The sequence below is a fragment of the Entelurus aequoreus genome, linkage group LG18, assembly GCF_033978785.1.
Source record: "Entelurus aequoreus isolate RoL-2023_Sb linkage group LG18, RoL_Eaeq_v1.1, whole genome shotgun sequence".
Taxonomy (NCBI): domain Eukaryota; kingdom Metazoa; phylum Chordata; class Actinopteri; order Syngnathiformes; family Syngnathidae; genus Entelurus; species Entelurus aequoreus.
In genome coordinates, this window is record NC_084748.1 from 29,540,059 (window position 1) to 29,558,560 (window position 18,502).

The window sequence follows — 18,502 nt, forward strand, 5'->3', positions numbered from 1 at the left end:
CCTTTGCCATTATGCCTTATTTTTCAGTTAAATGAAAATTGTCATTGAAAATCCAATTTGAAAAGGCCGTATAAATCCAGGCCGTGCTTGTCAGGTGAACGTGTGTTGTCATGGTGATGTATAGTGTCGGCACACTACAACCGCTTCTTCTTTCTGGCAGCATGTGAATAATAAGCTGTAGCTGAAACTTTGTTTCGCTTGGTATTAGAACCACCTGATGTTAAGATTTCTGTTTAGTACAAATATTTGAAAAGCTGCGACGCGTCAGAGGGGCTTAGTAGACAGCAGTTTGTGAGTGGGTGTTTTTGTGTGTCTCTGTGAAATTAATCAAACGCTACATAACGTACGTATTTTCTATCTATTAGTCACATGGTTCAATGATCACAGTCCAGATTCTTTGAACTACTGTTAGTACCTGGATATTCAAACACAGCCGATATACGCGCAACCATATTACTGCTATAGTCGCAATCACGAAACAATGATGTGTATTTTGATTTTTAAAAATTCAGAGTGGCATCATGGTCCTTTTATCGTCATCTCAATGGATGTTTCCAGGTGTCGCAACTGAAACAATCAGAATAGATTTGACAGTTTTCTGGAAGTTCCTTTTATAATTTTGCTATGTGTGGTGTACACTGCATTCAAACTTCAAGTGCAATATAATGTTTCACCTTCCAGGGGTGCTGGACATATTCCAGCCTTAGGCTATGTCTACACTAAGCCGGATAACCCCTTAAACAAATAATTATTTAGCCTAAGCATCGTGTCAGCCACACTAAACCATCGTTTAAGGTAATCCTCCTTGGATAATTTTATACACGGGTAAGTGCGCCGTGTAATTCTTGAATCTCCGGCTCTTAGCTTTGTATGGACTCATTGATCGTTTACAAACTGAGTTCGGAGAGAAAGTGACATCAGAAAGACCGCGCCCCACACAGGAAGTGACGTCGGAAAGAACGCGCCACAGCCGGCTTCATAACAACCTGTTTCCACTCAGAGGTAAACACTACAAAGTTGGAGGCGAGTCATCCAGACATGTCCGTGTTTCTCCTTCCTCTACATGTACAGACGCTTGTGGAAATCACACACGAATACCTTAAGAGAAAACGATTGCAGCTATTTCGGATACAACACATCTCAGACGGCAAGAGAACTTTCGAATGTCCAGGTCAGCTGTGATTTTAGTTACCGAAAAATGTTGTCCATTTGTCGAAGGCGAGACAACGAATATGCGGGCTACCGTGGATGGGATAAAAAAGGTAGCTTGTGCTTTGTACTACCTGGCCGTCGAGGGAAGACTACGGAAAACAGTGAATGCTTTTGGACTGGCAAAGCAGACTGTACACGGACTCAACGTCTACGTCCAGAGTATATAAATTCACCAAAAACGAATGGACAATGAAGGTGAAGGCAAAAGAGTGAGGAGTGTCCTGACCAGATATCTAAATCCCTAGATTGATTGATGTAAAACGTTCTTTATCACATTGTTTACTTTCACGTGTTTATTAAAGATTTTATTAATTTATGATGGCTCAGGTGTGATTCACTACAATAGGGCCCCACAGCGCACTGGATTCCAGTTAATTGAAATACAACAACACTGGATATTGTTCGGATAAGTTACATTTAATTTAAGAACTTGCACACAAAGCAAAACTGGAGGTGACTATGACGTGCACATTTTCCACGCATGCCTATTAGGTTGCGTTGCGCCGGCGGACGGAGCGGGGGAGTGGGTCTTAAACGACCATTGTGTTTGTGTGGACAAGAATAAGGTTAGGTGAGATTTACCCTGGATAACATTAGCCGGCTTAGTGTAGAAGGCGCCTTAGAGGCATGTAAGAACAAAAGTACTTAAGTCGATGGGAGAATACGCGGAAGGCCAAATTTGACTGTGAACGCCTACATTTAAGGCTTGCTCCACCCGAAGCGCGCATCTTGAATGAATGAATGACAGATATAAGTCAAGTGGGAAAATGCCTCACAGTCAGAATCATTGCAGTTGTGCACCTTTTTACACTTGAGCACACAGGAGAAAAGGGCCCTAAGGGCACAGAACCAGTGAGTGTGTGTTAATGCTAGGCATGGGCATGATAGCCAATTAGGTGGTTAAATGATTGTGTGGAGTACAATAAATCGTGTCAAAATGGAGCGCACTACCTGGCAGCAACCAGCAGGGGCACTCGTGACTAACAACAAGATGATATTATTTAACGCTGGATAGAAAATAATGAATTAAAACCCATTATATACAGCAACAATTATTCAAAACATGTTACTGGTGGTAATGCGCACAGTCTGGATGATAGTGAACAGCTTGGCCTCGGCACAAACAAGATATATCACCTCCACAGACAAACAGATAAACCAATCAGGATATAGATGTACAGTAAAGCGGACTACCATCTGTCTGCTGGCATTGGCACTCATTAAGAAGCCGCATCGGGTCAGTTGTATGTACTGTATGTAAGCACATGGAAAAACAAAGACAGACTGGCAATTTGAATTTAGTACTTGTGCATTTTTATGAGTACGGATTATCAACACTGCTCTTATTGATGGGAGTAAACTTTTCTTAATGTTACATATGTGCAACAGTTAAATCACTACTTGGTTTACTTTGCAATGCTTCTAAATGCTAATATTTTGTGTATTCATGTATGCTATTTATTTATCCTGTACCTCTGAATTTGTACATGCTAAACTTGCACATTTCCTTTTCAGCAGCCGCTACAATCCACCCTCCACTTTCTCTTGAAAAGAGCACACAAGTTGGTTAAGAGGACAGCAGGTGACTCCCAGGCTCTTGCCAAACAACTGCAGTCTTTTCAGAGTGTGGATGACGGTCAAATCAAGAGGGTGTCAGCCACTTGGAAGTCTGCACTCACTAATGTGACCTCCAAAGCCATTCGTCCATTGATCCCTTATGATATGGATTCACAAGTATTTATATAAAAGACCACATTGCGCCCATCGCATCCCGGCGCTTACCTAGTAAGCCCATCCTGCTTAACGTCAATCACCCCGCACATCATCCTCACAGCTAAGCTACAAACACCAAATATCTGATTGAACACGTGGTCACTGCAGCTTGTTAATTTATAGCGCTTCGACATACGACCCTTTTCATTTGAAATCCGTCTCCCCTCACCCTTATATATATGACTTGACTTGAAGAAAAAACTAACGTGGCTTTACTATCCTCATTAGAAAACTTGCCAAAGCACATTAAACAGACATGTGGGCTTGTAAGCACACTATATGGAGCTATGAAAGTGAGGGTTCTGCAAAGGTTATATATGAGCAGACCAGATCCCCTGTAATCTAAGCAGTGATGTAATGCCCCATGCAGCCGCCATAACATGTTACATAACCCTAAAACCGGCTTAAGTACCTTTGGGTTGACTGGGTTCATTTGAGGCATGAATTGCCACTTTGTTGGGAGCTAATGTAAAATAAGCAGAAAATGCATAAGTTAGTAACTGGACTTTATTAATCTATCTGTATTATGTTTTAATTAGCTTGTGGTGTATAATTTTCCACTTGTATTTATTTCACTTAATATCAAATTAAAATAACTGATACACCATTAAAATAAATAGATAATAAATATTAATACAATTAATGAAAAGGAGCAGAGAGAAGTTTAAACTCATATCTGCCGCCCTTTTCACACAAATACGTCATTTTTGGTTCAACTCCAAAGAGTATTAGGCCATGCTTTTATTTCATACAACAACAAAAACATCAACTTACTCAAAGTCATATCTCTTCATCATCATGATTTTGACGGTTTTTCAAATACACAGAGATTTACATTGTTCTGTCAAGTTTGTCACATAAAATACACTTTTGACTGAAATGATTTCCATTGTCACGGTTTAAAACTAGATTTAATAAAAATCTCAGTTCCTTTTAAGTTTATTACTTTGTCTTTTTATAAATCTGTTTTGAATGTTGTTTGAGAGAATATTTCTATTTGCGTTATACATAATGTTTAGAATATTGTACTCTACCAGTAAATTCAATTAAGTTAAATTGTTTAAATATTAGGTTTGTGGGTCCCCGGCTTCAATTTCCACTAATGACTCTTACAGCTCTCCTCTGTAAAAGGAAGATTGAATTTAAATATATTTTACAAGTACTACCCCCTACTTCAATATAATGTATTACATATGGAACACTCAGTGAATTATACAAAAAGGACTATAATTTGTATTTAGAAATACCTTTCTTACTTTGTTTAATCTATATGTAATTTCCATGACAAATTTTCACCAATCATAACACCCAAAAAAAACCCCAAATCCTTATGAGGCATCCAAACTTTTCTTCCTACTACAAAACCCCCCCGATATTTAAGGATAACCTATTAATATCAAGCCATCTTTTGATTTAAAAAAAAACTTGTTTTCAACCACCTCTAACACATTCTTCATATTTTGTCCGGAATAAAATGTGGTTGTGGAATCTGTAAATATAATACAGTTTGTAAACTAGGGATATTAAACTAAATAGTTTTGGGGCCACATTTTAAGAAAGCTAAGACCGGGGGACTGGACTTTGTCCTCTACAGAAGACATTACAGAAACTAGGGCTGGGCGATATGGACGAAAAAGTATATCTCAATATATTTTTACTTAAACTCGATATTCGATATATATCACGGTATATTTTTCGGTGAAAGTATACATATAAAGATATTCATTTTTGAGTGAGATTCACTGAAATTGAAGTGAATGACAACTGTACTGTAAACAGTCAGTGGCACTTTTATTAACCCAGTTAGTCAAGATGGGTATTAACAGCACATAAAAGAAACTGTTTAAGTAGCACAGAATTACATTACATGAATTACATGAATATTAAATATTAAGAATATTCTTTTACGTAAAATAATACAAAATGTATCAAACTCAGATAAAAAATACATTTGCAGGCAGGCACTATTTAATTCCCAGTTAACGATGTAATGGACTGTCACATACGTTCGGTTCTGGTCAGCGCCAAGTTAGGGACTTGACTTAATTGTGCGGCTATGATCTTCCTCACTTCGGCATACATTTATGGCAGCATTTCTCTTGGCAACTCGAGAACAGTTTTGATTTGGGCTTACATGGTAAACAACTCAAATGAATGTTTTATCCAGACGCATACATTTGTCCAAATGTGGCTAAGTAGACGCATTGTGGGTTTCCTGGACGTCGTCTATATTGCGTAAAGAATAATCTAAAGAAGAGAATCCCTCTGCCATCTTCCACTAGTTTTTTTAATATATAAATCACCCGCTGGAATATTCCCTCTTCTCTTCTACGACTCTCTCGTCGTCATTTGGTATGTATGTTGCGATTTCCCTTCCTGGTTCCATGACCCGCCCTTTCTTGCCTCTGATTGGCCTGTCCCTAATGTTTTGCCATAGTGAACGATAAACCGACGCGACCGAGTATTCGGTTCAACAAGTGAGCGATTAGACTGCATCGGTAGCAGACTCCTCAATCAATGCGAATAATCCATGAATTCCTAGCTGAATCGGTTATAGAGTCATGGATCGGTTATCGCTAGACTTTGCATGGGTTGGCTAGATTACAATATGCGTCAGCGTCTCTAAAACAACGCGGGAGCTGAAGCTACTCGCCAAACGCGGTAGCCGCCTAGCTGGTATTAGCACGAGTGATAAACAAGGGACAACACGGAAAATGAATGTGGAGGAGAACGAAAGCGTCAGTCTGACTGAAGGTGATAATGGACCGAGAAAGATTTTCAAAAAACCCACTACAGTGGTGGAAAGAGCAGCAGGACTTGCCACTGCTGTCGTCTCTCGCTAAAAGACAGCTCTGCATCCCGGTGTTGTGCCGGGAAACGCACCCCTGCCGTAAAATGCACCCCCTGACGCGGGAGCGCGCTTACGTCACTCGTCTCGAAAAGTATATCTAAACTCGGCTGTAATGACCGAAGTGGCTGAAATCGCCTCTTTTAAATCGCCTCTTTCGGCATAAAAAAGTACATAAAGTGAAATAATCCAAGTTTTCTTTACTTGTGGATGGATTACAAATTGTGAGCCTTTAATGATTTTGCCGTCATTCAAGTGGCTGAAATCGCCTCTTTCGGCATAAAAAAGTACATCAAGTGAAACACACGGAATCTGAACGTGTGTTCAGTACTGCGGGAGACATTGTTTCCACAAAACGTAGTCTGCTCAAACATGAGCATGTGGATCAGTTGATTTTCCTTAAAAAAAATCTGCCCTCCAAAAAAACAGAGGACAGTGATGATGAAAATGCACAGGCATAGTGTAAGTGGACTACTGCTTTTTGACCTGGGAAACGGCACCTCTCACACAGTAGTTTTCTTTTTCTTTTTACATATGTATTTCATTTCTCTATTCTTTTACACAAAGCACTTGTCACTGTGCTCATTGTTGCCACATTTTGAGATGTGTACTAGGTGTGTAACTTGTTTACATTGTAATGTTGCACCTTTGTTACCTACCTCTAGTGTTCATTGTTACCTACCTCTAGTGTTCAAAACACTATATGCTCAGGTTGAAATATTGAATCTTTGTTACCTACCTCTAGTGTTCAAAACTATGCTCAGGCTGAAATATTGCACTTTGTTGTTACTATTCTGTGCTACTTTTACCTCTGGAATTCCCATCCTACAATTCAGCCAGAATTTTTTTGGTCCATGTCTAAAAATAAATACATTGACATGTGATTTTGTTATTCTGTTTTTTTTTTTGCCAGTGCCGTAAAGCCACAATGCTTGGGGATTTGGAGTCTTGAATATTAACCGTCAAATCGAATCGTATCGTTCGGAATCGAATCGAACTGTAATAAAAGGATATTGTTTTTGAATCGGATCGTAACATGTGTATCTAGATGCATATCGAATCGTTTATCAGAGAGAGATGTGCAACCCTAGTTAACAACCAACCAATCATGGATGTTCTTATACGTGCAAGCACGTCTTGGAAGGAAGGGGAGGGGTTTAGTAGCTGGTGGAGAGAAGCGGGTGAAAACAAGGAACACAACAAATAAGCGGCGTTTGGTCATTACGATATTTTCTTAATTCATATCTTGTTTAAAAATATATCGATACATCTTACAAACTAGATATATCGCCCAGCCCTAACAGAAACCCTCTGCTGTTTTCTTTGCAAAAATTTGAGTTTTTTTTTAATAGAACTCACCGGCCACTAGTTAGCCCAAATGATGAAAAAGAGAGGACCTAAAATGGAACCTTGAGGAACAAAGTTGAACAAATGACTACTGACTGCATCTAAAGTAAACAAGCTACAGCAACACTTTAATTACATGAATTGCATTATGACAAAATTGTCTAAGAGCCAAAAAAGAAAAGAGGATTTAAAGAAGGAAAATATGTATTTATGTAAATTACAAGTTTGGACCCCAGTGTTCTATGTTTGCTAGCAAGGTTAAAAATAATATTATGTAAAGCAGATTTTCTATCATAATTAGGTGAACTGGAACATTGAGATGAGAGCACTTACAAAATGGCTGCAATAAGTCTTTGAAATGACTGTAGTCAAATCAGTATTAACATTACTCCAACTCTCACTCTCCCCAACATACCTCCCCGGCCCCCAACTGTTCTTAGCTGAGAAGGAAAAGCTTTTGATTTGGTTGTGACTGGCAGCTCATGTAAACACTGCATCAGCCAGTGAGCGATAGTGGAGACCGAGAGAGATTTGAACGGCTGCCAAAAGCTGCAAAGCCAAGTTTGGCCCTATAGCGCTCTCTGGGTTTGTGCACGTGTGTGTGAGTGTGTGTGTGTGTGTGTGTGTGTGTGTTTGTGTGTCGTCAAAAGGGGGTTTGTACATGCAGACATGAGTGAGTTCATACTGTATCTGTGCACATGTGCGTCTGTGTTTAACCCATTTACGTAACAGACGGGGTCCTTGGGTTCAGGCAAATTTAAAGATGGAACAAGAAAGGAGGAGGTTGGGAGCAGACGAATGAGCTATAGGGGGAGCGTGAATGAAAGAGGCAAGGCATGCAAGCGCTGCCAGAAAATGAGAAAAGTAGAAGAGGTGGGTCAAGACTTGTGAGAGACGGAACACAAAGGAAGGAAAATAAGGAGAAGTCTTTATTGTTCACATTTTAGTGCTTTAATGGAGGCTAAATGTTAAGAGTTTTAAAGCTAAGTCAGGGCAATACTGAGGTCGCTTGAGAGAGAGGAGGGACGAGAGTGTCAAGATGATGTGAGACGCAGGGAATAAAGAGGAGCTGAGACAAAAAGCATGAAAGTAGCAAAGACGACAAACTAGACTGAGGGTAAACGAGATAGAAAAAAAAAAACGGGAAAAGCACGAAGGCCTGTTTCTGGTGGGACTCCAAGAGTTAGCATCTGTTTGGCTGGGGCTCAGAAAAGTCTAGTGTTTCACCGTGCAGCGCCCGGGGGAATGCTATTCCAGGCTGCATGGGCTTCTATGAAAAACAGCTTTATGTGGAAAAGGGGAGATGGAGGGAACCGGAGAAAAAGCGCGGCAACAAGGGAAGGAAGGAGAGTAGGGGTGAGGCAGGGGTGGAGGAAGAGGGCGGAAACAGTTAACGATTCTTTGGGCTCGTAACTTACAAGGAGATTCAAAACATATAAGAACATTTCATTAAATGCTTAATGGGCCCCTGTTTTATGTTTTCATGGGGCGTGGGGCGTCTGACTAAGAAAAATGACTTAAGTGTGGCGCTTTATAAAAATACAAAAAAAAGTTCAAATGAGGAAAAAAGCAAATTCACCTGTCCGCAACCCCATTTTTAAGCCACCCAGCAACAATGAACCCTACTGTAGCCCAGGTGGAGGTAAGGGTTGATGAGGCAACGCCAGGATATAAACACACACACACACACACACACACACACACACACACACACACACACACACACACACACACACACACACACACACACACACACACACACACACACACACACACACACACACACACACACACACACACACACACACACACACACACACACACACACACACAATTTCGGTCCCAACTCAGCATCTGGGCAAGGCCAGCTGTGTTGTGGCTCTGAGCCCAGGGCCTTCTCACCTGTCAGTCAAGCAGCTGACACCCTCAAGGGACCACAAACAGCTGGCAGACAGGTGCTGCTGGAAGACCAAGAACAGCACCTGTGCATGTTCACATGTACATGCATGCATGCGCAAACTGGTTATTATGTCATCTCTGCATGCATATGGCGCAGGGGGACACAAAGAAACATAGGACAGAATGGCAAATCAATCAATCAATGTTTATTTATATAGCCCTAAATCACAAGTGTCTCAAAGGGCTGTACAAGCCACAACGACATCCTCGGTACAGAGCCCACATACGGGCAAGGAAAAACTCACCCCAGTGGGACGTCGGTGAATGACTATGAGAAACCTTGGAGAGGACCGCATATGTGGGTAACCCCCCCCCCTCTAGGGGGGGGGGGTTACCCACATATGCGGAAGTATCCCGCTCCATGCAAAGCCCTAACTAGGGATGTTCCGATCAGGGTTTTATGCTGCCGATTCTGTTTATCCACGGGGGAGATCGGCTGGTACAAATACTAACACCGATCACATATATTAACTGTACATTTTTCAATTTATTCATGGTGAGTGCTACTGACAATGTAACAATATCAGCACAATATTTTAAGTAGTTCATTATTCTCCATTATTACATGCAATTGTTTGATCAAAACAAAGTCAATAGTACACAGTTAGTAAAAAAAAAATCAAATATTATTATATACTACTTATTTAAATCCTTAAGCTTGTGCCCTCAAATATTGTAAACATGAACAAAAACAATAACGAATGTTTTTGGAATTTTATATATATTTTTTAATTATATTCATAAAGTTAAAATTAAAGTACCACTGATAAATGGTAAATGGGTTGTACTTGTATAGCGCTTTTCTACCTTTTTAAGAAACTCAAAGCGCTTTGACACTATTTCCACATTCACCCATTCACACACACACTAGGTGTGGTGAAATCACCCTCTGCATTTGACCCATCCCCTTATTCCACCGCCTGGGAGGTGAGGGGAGCAGTGAGCAGGAGCGGTGGCTGCGCTCGGGAATCATTTTGGTGATTTAACCCCCAATTCCAACCGTTGATGCAGAATGCCAAGCTGGGAGGTAATGGGTCCCATTTTTATAGTCTTTGGTGTGACTCGGCCGGGGTTTGAACTCACAACCTACCGATCTCAGGGCTGACACACTAACCACAAGGCCATTGAGCAGAAAGGCTTATAAATATCTAATCATTCTAGTATCAATCATATACTGATATTACCCTTGTTGTCGACACCACCAATTTATGGATAGATCGACCTCCTCTTATGTGTTGTTTACTGACCATGACAATGCTGACACACCAACAATTGTTATATTTATTATCCACTCTGTAACTCCTATTAGTCTACTTGTTAATTTCATGTTAATAACTGCTGACTTTCTGTTGCAACGTGGTTCCATTAACACTTCTTAAAATGTACTAATCACTTATTTATTCTGTTGTTTTTGTTAGCTTAGCGGATAGTTTCACTATTAGCATGCCTGCATCTGGCTTACTCGAAGTGTGTAACATGTTTAGCCTCCTCCTAATACTGAATAATGATATTTGATAATGACACTTAAGATACTAAAAAATGCCGTTTATTTGCTTTAACGGAGGGGATTATTATTAACTTAGGGGAGCGGCTACACACTGTATAGGGAGCTACACGACAGCAGCTGGCTTGTCAGCCGCGTACAAAAAATAAATAAATTATTACCCAGAGGAGATCAGCGTTTGTGATCGGCATTGAAAGGCAATAATCGGCATTGGGGATCACATACTTTTTCAAGACAATCGTCGAGGTTTTAATTACTGCGATAGACAACCGCAAGAGGCTGAGGTTTCCCACCCGGCCGTTACCGGCGTTTGAGTGACAGACATGTTGGCCAATCAAAATTATTGAGCCTCTTGTTTCTTCGTCTGTTGCTTCAAACAGGAAGAAGGAGGTCTCACTCTTTGCATCGCTCTCAGCACCTGAGCATGTTTATTTAACAGTAGAATTAACTGATTGATTGCAGTGAGTCCTCTTCAGTTATAGTCACAATCTTTGTCTTGGTGGGCAAAGCGAGTGACGCCAGCGTACACACAGGAAGCACAGACATCCTCCCTACTTGAAACTCGCCAGTACAAAGTGCCGCAAAGTAACAAAAATTAGGAATAAAAAAATATAATTAAAATGTAAAATGTCCCATTGTGGTAATATGTCAGGTTCAAATTCCACGGGCAATATATGCCCATCAACACGGACGGACAAGCAAGATCAAGTGATGGCAACAATTGAAAAAATAATCTGAAAAAAAAATACACTTTAAGATGTTCAATATTAATTTAAGTAAATTTTGCTTTCAGAAATTAGTGTATTTTATTTTTTTGTTTATTTATTTATTTATTTAGGATAACTAAAAGTTATTCCTCTTCCAATTACAGTACAATGATAAACAATTCTACAGTAATGACAAAAGTGTATATCTTTTGAAATAGTTGCTTGCATTAATATTATAACACAATATAATCACTACATAGTTTTTTATGATTATTTATGTAGTTTAAGAGCATGATGAAGACAAAAGTTGCAAGTCTGCATAAAGCCAAATACTTTTTTTTTAAGTAAATGATTGCACATTGTTCTAATGTGTGGCACCCAGACAAGAATATGTTGACTGGCAGTCTGAAAGTTGCGTGCTTTCCTTCATCTGTTATTTTCACACTTCTATGCATTTATATGTTTAAATATAAAAATTGCATATCGAATCGCAATCACAATTTGAAAGAAAAATCGCAATTAGTTTTTTTCCCCCCAAACCGTGCAACCCTACAATACTTAATGGTGGTCAATTGATCGGCACATCCCTACCTCTAACCCAATGTCGTCGTGTTGGTACTGTGTGTGTGTGTTGGGAAAGAAGGTATTAAAGTGACCCAAGGCTTAATGAAAAACAGAGGCACATTTCTCAAGCAAAACAATGAGAGAAGGCAACGTTTACATGAGCTAACTGACAGAGTAAGAAGAGACGGATGAAGGAGCGAGTGAGGGAAGCAGGAATGGGAGAAAATAAACACACAGGGGAGTAGAACGAGGGGGAACGAAAGAGAGAGTGGTGCGTCAGTGTGACGGAATGAAATCATGAAAATGTGCTTTTCATTTCTTAATACTCTGCCACAACCGCCCACTCTGTCCCTATATAACTCTCTATGTTTATCGCTCTCGCGATTCGATCCACATCTGCAAAACGTATCGATGTACTGTACACGTGTAGCTGCTGCTTGTCCAGCGTCAAGATGCATGAAACAAAGCTGGTCCCAAAGTATAAAGAAAGGTTTGCCTATTAAATATAATTATCTACTGTCAGACTCAAGTTGACCTTTCAGCAATAAAACCTTATTATGTGGGAGAAATGTCATCATCGACCAATGAATTACAAAGTTATGTACATGATTGCATTTGTTAGGTCACAGTGACCCTCACCTCTCATCGTTTTGAAGCATAAGTAATTAATTTCCACCAAATGTGTTTAAATCTAGTCAGGACATGTTAAGTACAAAGCGGTTTACAATGCAAACAGAATTAGGTCAGAAAGCACCACAATTGGCGAGTTAAATGAAAATGTTTCAGGCTTTATAATTCTGCTAGTTTGACTAATCAACCATTTACCCACATCAAATAAAACATATGTATTCTCTTAAGGCAGGGGGAACTCAAAAGATTGTTGAAAGGATGTTTTGTTTTTAAAAAAAAGAAAAAAAGGTATGTTATGTTGCAGGCCAATAAAAAATAGCTGTGGGCTGCACTTAAGGTTTTCACTGACTGTAAAGTTTGTATGCATTTTAAAAGATTTTGTGAAATTAAAACAAGGAAATAGTCTATTTTTCGTACGATTCTCAACAAAAACCTCAACCCTAATTTTGCCCATGTCTTTGTATTTAAAATAATAAATGAATCAATAAATGCAGTGCCACGTTTGTTGAGGCCACCATCATTGATCTAAATGGAATTACGAAAAAAAGGGTGGGTTAATGTTGATACTATATTGCTGGGGTCTTAAGCTTGCAGGCTCATATTTTGTGGCCCTTGACGTAACTTCCATTGTTCAATGTAATAGTTACAGTAAATATATTATGGCAGTCTTCAATCCCACTAGACACTAACTACAATAAAGGTGAAAACACAAAAATGACAAAACATAAAGAGCAACTACCGGTAAACAAGCTGAAGTGTGTCTGGTCCATCTCCTGGGGAAATTTTATAATACATTTTACATTTATGATGACTCAAGGTCTATGATAACTTAGGGCCACAATATCGGGTAGGATTTTAGTCACGTGATTAAAACATGATCCTGGAATAAATACTTCATGTGGCCCAGCCTCAGCCAGACTCTACCAATGTTACAGTGCCAAAATAAGGCAAATGTTCTTATCCCTCCTGTTTATTATTTGGCTCAGTGACCAAAATAGAATATATATATACAGTATATACTTACTTTCAAATTTATTTGGATTTGGTTGCCATTATGAAACACCAACCCAGTATGAGTGCAGTGTCAATACAGTCGAAGTGTCATTTACCCACCACTAGTACTTTGCATTGTTTTCTGTATGTAACTAATTATTCTCTTTAAAAGGTGCTTTGTGTGAATATATTTTGGGATCTGTTTTTGCTTATTGAGATTTACATTATTTCTTATGGGAAAAATTGCTTCGGTTTTTGTACGAGTCGGTCTTTGTCTGACCTTTTGCAACGGCTTAGCAAAAATCGAGATATTACTGTACTTTTTCCCCCATTTATTTTAGACAATGATACAGAAAAGTACGAGGTAGACAGCATAATAATATTAAGTCATACAGTGCAAAAGGAAATATATAGTATGTAAAGATGTCGATCCAATTCTGCCTGAAAGTGGGAATAAGATCAAAATAAACACCATCTCTACTTGGTAGAGATAGTTTATTAGTCGATCGGTTGAACATCTTTGACACACTCAGCAGCGTTATCTCACACTATTTATGTTGCTGACACAGTTATCTTTGATCAATCTCGCTGATTTAAAAGCAGGGAATTTCACAATAATGAACGTTTACAGTCCAATTGCCTTTACAAGAGTCATGTAGCTGTCCCAACTAATTGCACCACTTTTACTTTTGCAGCATCTGTGCATTATTGCCATGTATTGGGCTAAGTTTACAATTGGCCTGCAATATGTGCTACAGTTGAAAACAAAGAATAATCCTAAACTTGTGCGGAAACAATGCCTCTTCAGGGTATAAGCTGCATTAATTCTTACTTGAGCATTTCCATTGAAATCAGTAAAACACCTTTTTAGTCCATGTATAGTATATTCCACTGGGGCGATTAAGCTCTTACTATCCTTGTACTAACAGCTTTGTGGGGATTTTACTCATTAAGGCATTTCACTTGTCCCAGCTGGATTGATGTGGAGTAATGCGGCTGCGAAACCGGGCAAAACGCTCTGATAAAGCTGGTAGGAGTTGAATGAGGACACGTTAGATAAAGACACAGAAAGGAGGAGATTGTTGTGTTAAGATGTGAGACGACCTGAGGCCTAAAAAGTCTTGTGATGGTCTGAAGTTTAGCGCTTAATTTGGGGAATTATATCCAAATTATGATCTTTATCCACCAATTAGATATGAAGAGGAGAGTGAATGCGAGAAAGTGCTGTGTAAAAACTGTTGAACACAAACATACTTCACAGATATGTCAATCATTTGAATGCATAAATGTGGAAATAGCTGAAACAAGTCGGACAAGGCTTGTTATTTCTGACTATATTTCGAGATCAGTAAGCATTATCAAAACACAAGGACAGTTATTTTTGTGTATGAACTAAAACGAACAATAAAACAAATGACAGAGGCAAAGTTCATGGTGATTAATTCACATGTCACACAGAGCAAACGCACGGCTTAAGAGGATTATGACAGAAAAATAAGCGATATCAGACCTTAGCTATAGAGACTGTTAAGCCTTATTGGTTTGTTGGTTTTACCCTTAAAATGGTATTTGCACACAATAAAAAAAGCTCAGAAGATAAATCAGTGGTACATGACAGTAGTTAATGTTTGGGCGGATTATTGCCTTATTTAATGTCACTTTCCACACAAATCAATCAAGTTGCCTAAATAAACAAGCAACGCAGATGAACACACACGTCAAAGTCAATGTTACGGTGTTCTTCATCATCTCAAAGACTGACGGTCCTGATAATTGACAATTTAGTCGAAAGAGACAAAATCCTATCGTATCTAATTACTTCTTTCGGCAGGTGGGACAAGTTATCCAACCACAGTAGCATGTGGGAGAGGGGAACAGTATAAATCACAAAGGGGTCCAATCAGAACTACTGTCTTTGTAAGGTAAGGAGTTTGGACTTTTTACTAAGAAACAAGACTGTATTGTAATGGTGTAACGATAAGACGGTATTAATAATGACCACAGCAAAACTCTCGACGGTTAGTGCTACCCCTTTGAATTAATTGATTACTGCACTTTAATAAACTCACAAACTGACTGGTGCCAGATCACTAGCTTAAATGCTAACATGAAAACATCAACGTATTTCCCCACTAAGAAACAACATACCCCACCCAATCTAAACTTATTTAAACACACTGCTGTCTGAGCAACTCTGTTAGAACAGAATTATGATGCTCGATCTTTCCTCGGAGGAAAAGGAACGGAGGAGTTTTTATGGTGCGTTTAAGGACTGCTGAACAGAGTAAAACTCAATTCCTCTGCCAGAAATACAAAAATATATTTTCTTCGTTACGCTTTTTTCATTTAAATAATTCTCAAAGTGCTGCAGTACAACCAATAAGCTTAGCCATTAATACAGATAAAATACTAAGACTAAAACATTATCAGTGAAGCATGAAAAACATAAGGTATGCAAAGTAATAGTTTTTCTAACACTATAAGTGAAGCATAAAAAACACAAGATGTGCAAAGTAATGGCTTTTCTAACAGTGTGTATTTATTTCAGTTTTGTTTATAACACTTTTTCTTGGTCAAAAGCTTTCAGTGTTTGTATAAGTGCTTTTTGAGCACTTTCAACAATACCACAATAATGATTAACGTGATAATTCTGGTGATGTCATATTCTCATATCGTTACAACCCTCCGGTATTGTTACACACCTCAATACAATATGTCTTCTCCACCTGGAAGAAAGAGACGATATTATGGATGCACTGTCTACAGGCTAACCATCCAGACATCTACACAAGATTAAGTAGGCCAAAGCTAGTATTTCTAAATTACTGTACTGAATTACTGTTACTGTTTGAGACGGTGGAGCAGGAGCAAGACTGCTTCCTCTACCACTACTATTGTTGTACACCATGGGCGAGCTTGTCCGCCAATTTAATAAGATACCTGTACAGCGCATTTTAATCGATGTCCTCGGCAAACTGTTTAGTTAATTGCACAACCTGACAAACCAAAAGACCAGATTTGTCATTTTTCAAGCTACCACACAAAGAAAGACAGCTATGTGAGATGTATATACGTTCTAGATTTATAACACTGGTTGTTGTATTCAAACAGGACAGTGGCCAAGACGCCAACTGTGTACCGCCAGTGTAGTTATACAAAATATAGAATAAAACTAGTTTGTGCCTTTATGACCTTTTTAGCCATATATTATTTAAATTTGAAAAAAAAAAAAACTAAATATCAGGTAAAATAATACAAATACAGTAAGATTAGTGTGAAATGTACTTTCTGATATATTCATTGAGTGCAGCAGGTCTTGTTGTGATTTTAGTTTTTGAGATACCCTGAAAAAACCCTAAAAGTGGTTTCAAGGTATCTTCAAAGATGTGTTATACTTTATATTTCAGTCGACAAAATGTACTGTCATTTTAGTCGACTAATATGTTAAGGAATTTAGTCGACTAAAACTAAATCAATTTAGGTGACTAAAATTTGACAAACTAAAATACCTTTTCATCAAAAGACTGACTAAAACTAAATTCAAAACTGCTGACAAAATTAACACTGCCAAGTGCCAACAAAAAAATAATTCCGCTCTTTCATCCAGCTCTTTGTGTTTTTGAAGCATCTGTCCCCAGCGATGCTTTTTGTTTGAGAAATACCATGCTCAAGTGTGAGAAATACTATGCTCAAGTGTTTGGGCTCGAGCTTATAAGTGTTACATTTGATGTTTTAAAGCCAAGGACCTTCACGGTGGAGTGGAGAAAAGGAGGCATGCAGATGGCAATCAAGAGACAACTTCACAAGCGCTCACACCTGGAGGGTAGACCCTGAACATCTAGTATTGTGGTTTTTGCTCTTATTCATAAGTGGAGACTAACACGATGTGGTTCTCAGCAAGAATTCTTTTTTGGTCTGATGACTTCTTGCTTTTATTATTTTCTGCTTCTTGACTGAAGGTTCCGGTGGGCCTTCATACCTTTGTCACTTTTGTTATTAAGTCAAACAGATGCACATGTTTAGCATAGTAAAGTAAGTGGCTATATGGTGTATCAAGTTTAACATTCTGTGTTGGCCCTGTGATGAGGTGGCGACTTGTCCAGGGTGTACCCGGCCTTCCGCCCGAATGCAGCTGAGATAGGCTCCAGCACCCCCCGCGATCCCGAAAGGGAGAAGCGGTAGAAAATGGATGGAAGTTTAACATTGTAATAGGTTATTTCCAGTTTTAGCCTATGTGGAAGTCATTATTAAATCATGATCTTTGTTGGTATTCTCCGCTATTACATGAGAGAATGCCTTAAACTCAAGTGTTGATGCTAGTGTGTGTTAAATGGATCCTATTATGCAAAACCAACTTTTCTCGCTTGTTGATACCTGTTTTTATGTATTTTTCCCCATAAGTTCCAGAAATTTCAAATGCACAATTTTGAAGAAAAAACTCATTGCAATTTTTCTTTCCAAAATTGCGATTTGATTTGTAATTTTTATATTTATTACACGTAAATGCATAAAACTATCAAAATAATGAGGTGCCACATATTAGAACAATATGCAATAATTTACTTTGAAAAATACATGGCTTTATGCAGTCAAACTCAGAGCCGTTGTCTGCATCAGGCTCTTAACTAAAGAAAATGATAAAAAATAAACTGTACTTATAATGTAATCATAACATATAATAATAATGCAAGTAACCATTTCAAAGGATATTTCTCATTACAGTAAAATTGTTTATCATTATACTGTAGAGGTAAATAACTGTTATCCTAAATAAATAAACAAATAAATACAACTGACTCACTTCAGTAAGCAAAAATGTAACTTAAATAAACACTGAACATCTTTAAGTGCTTTTTTCCCTGTTGGAAAAAACATGTCTTTTTTTTGTTTTGTTCCCCATCATAATAATAATAATACCTGGGATTTATATAGCGCTTTTCTAAGTACCCAAAGTTGCTTTACATG

General features: G+C 38.6%; 1 protein-coding gene across 4 annotated transcripts in view; it reads right to left on the reverse strand.

Moving 5' to 3' along the window:
- The window catches only part of nfixa (nuclear factor I/Xa), a 384,964-nt gene that overhangs the window by 63,412 nt on the left and 303,050 nt on the right, over positions 1-18,502 (reverse strand). The window lies entirely within an intron of this gene.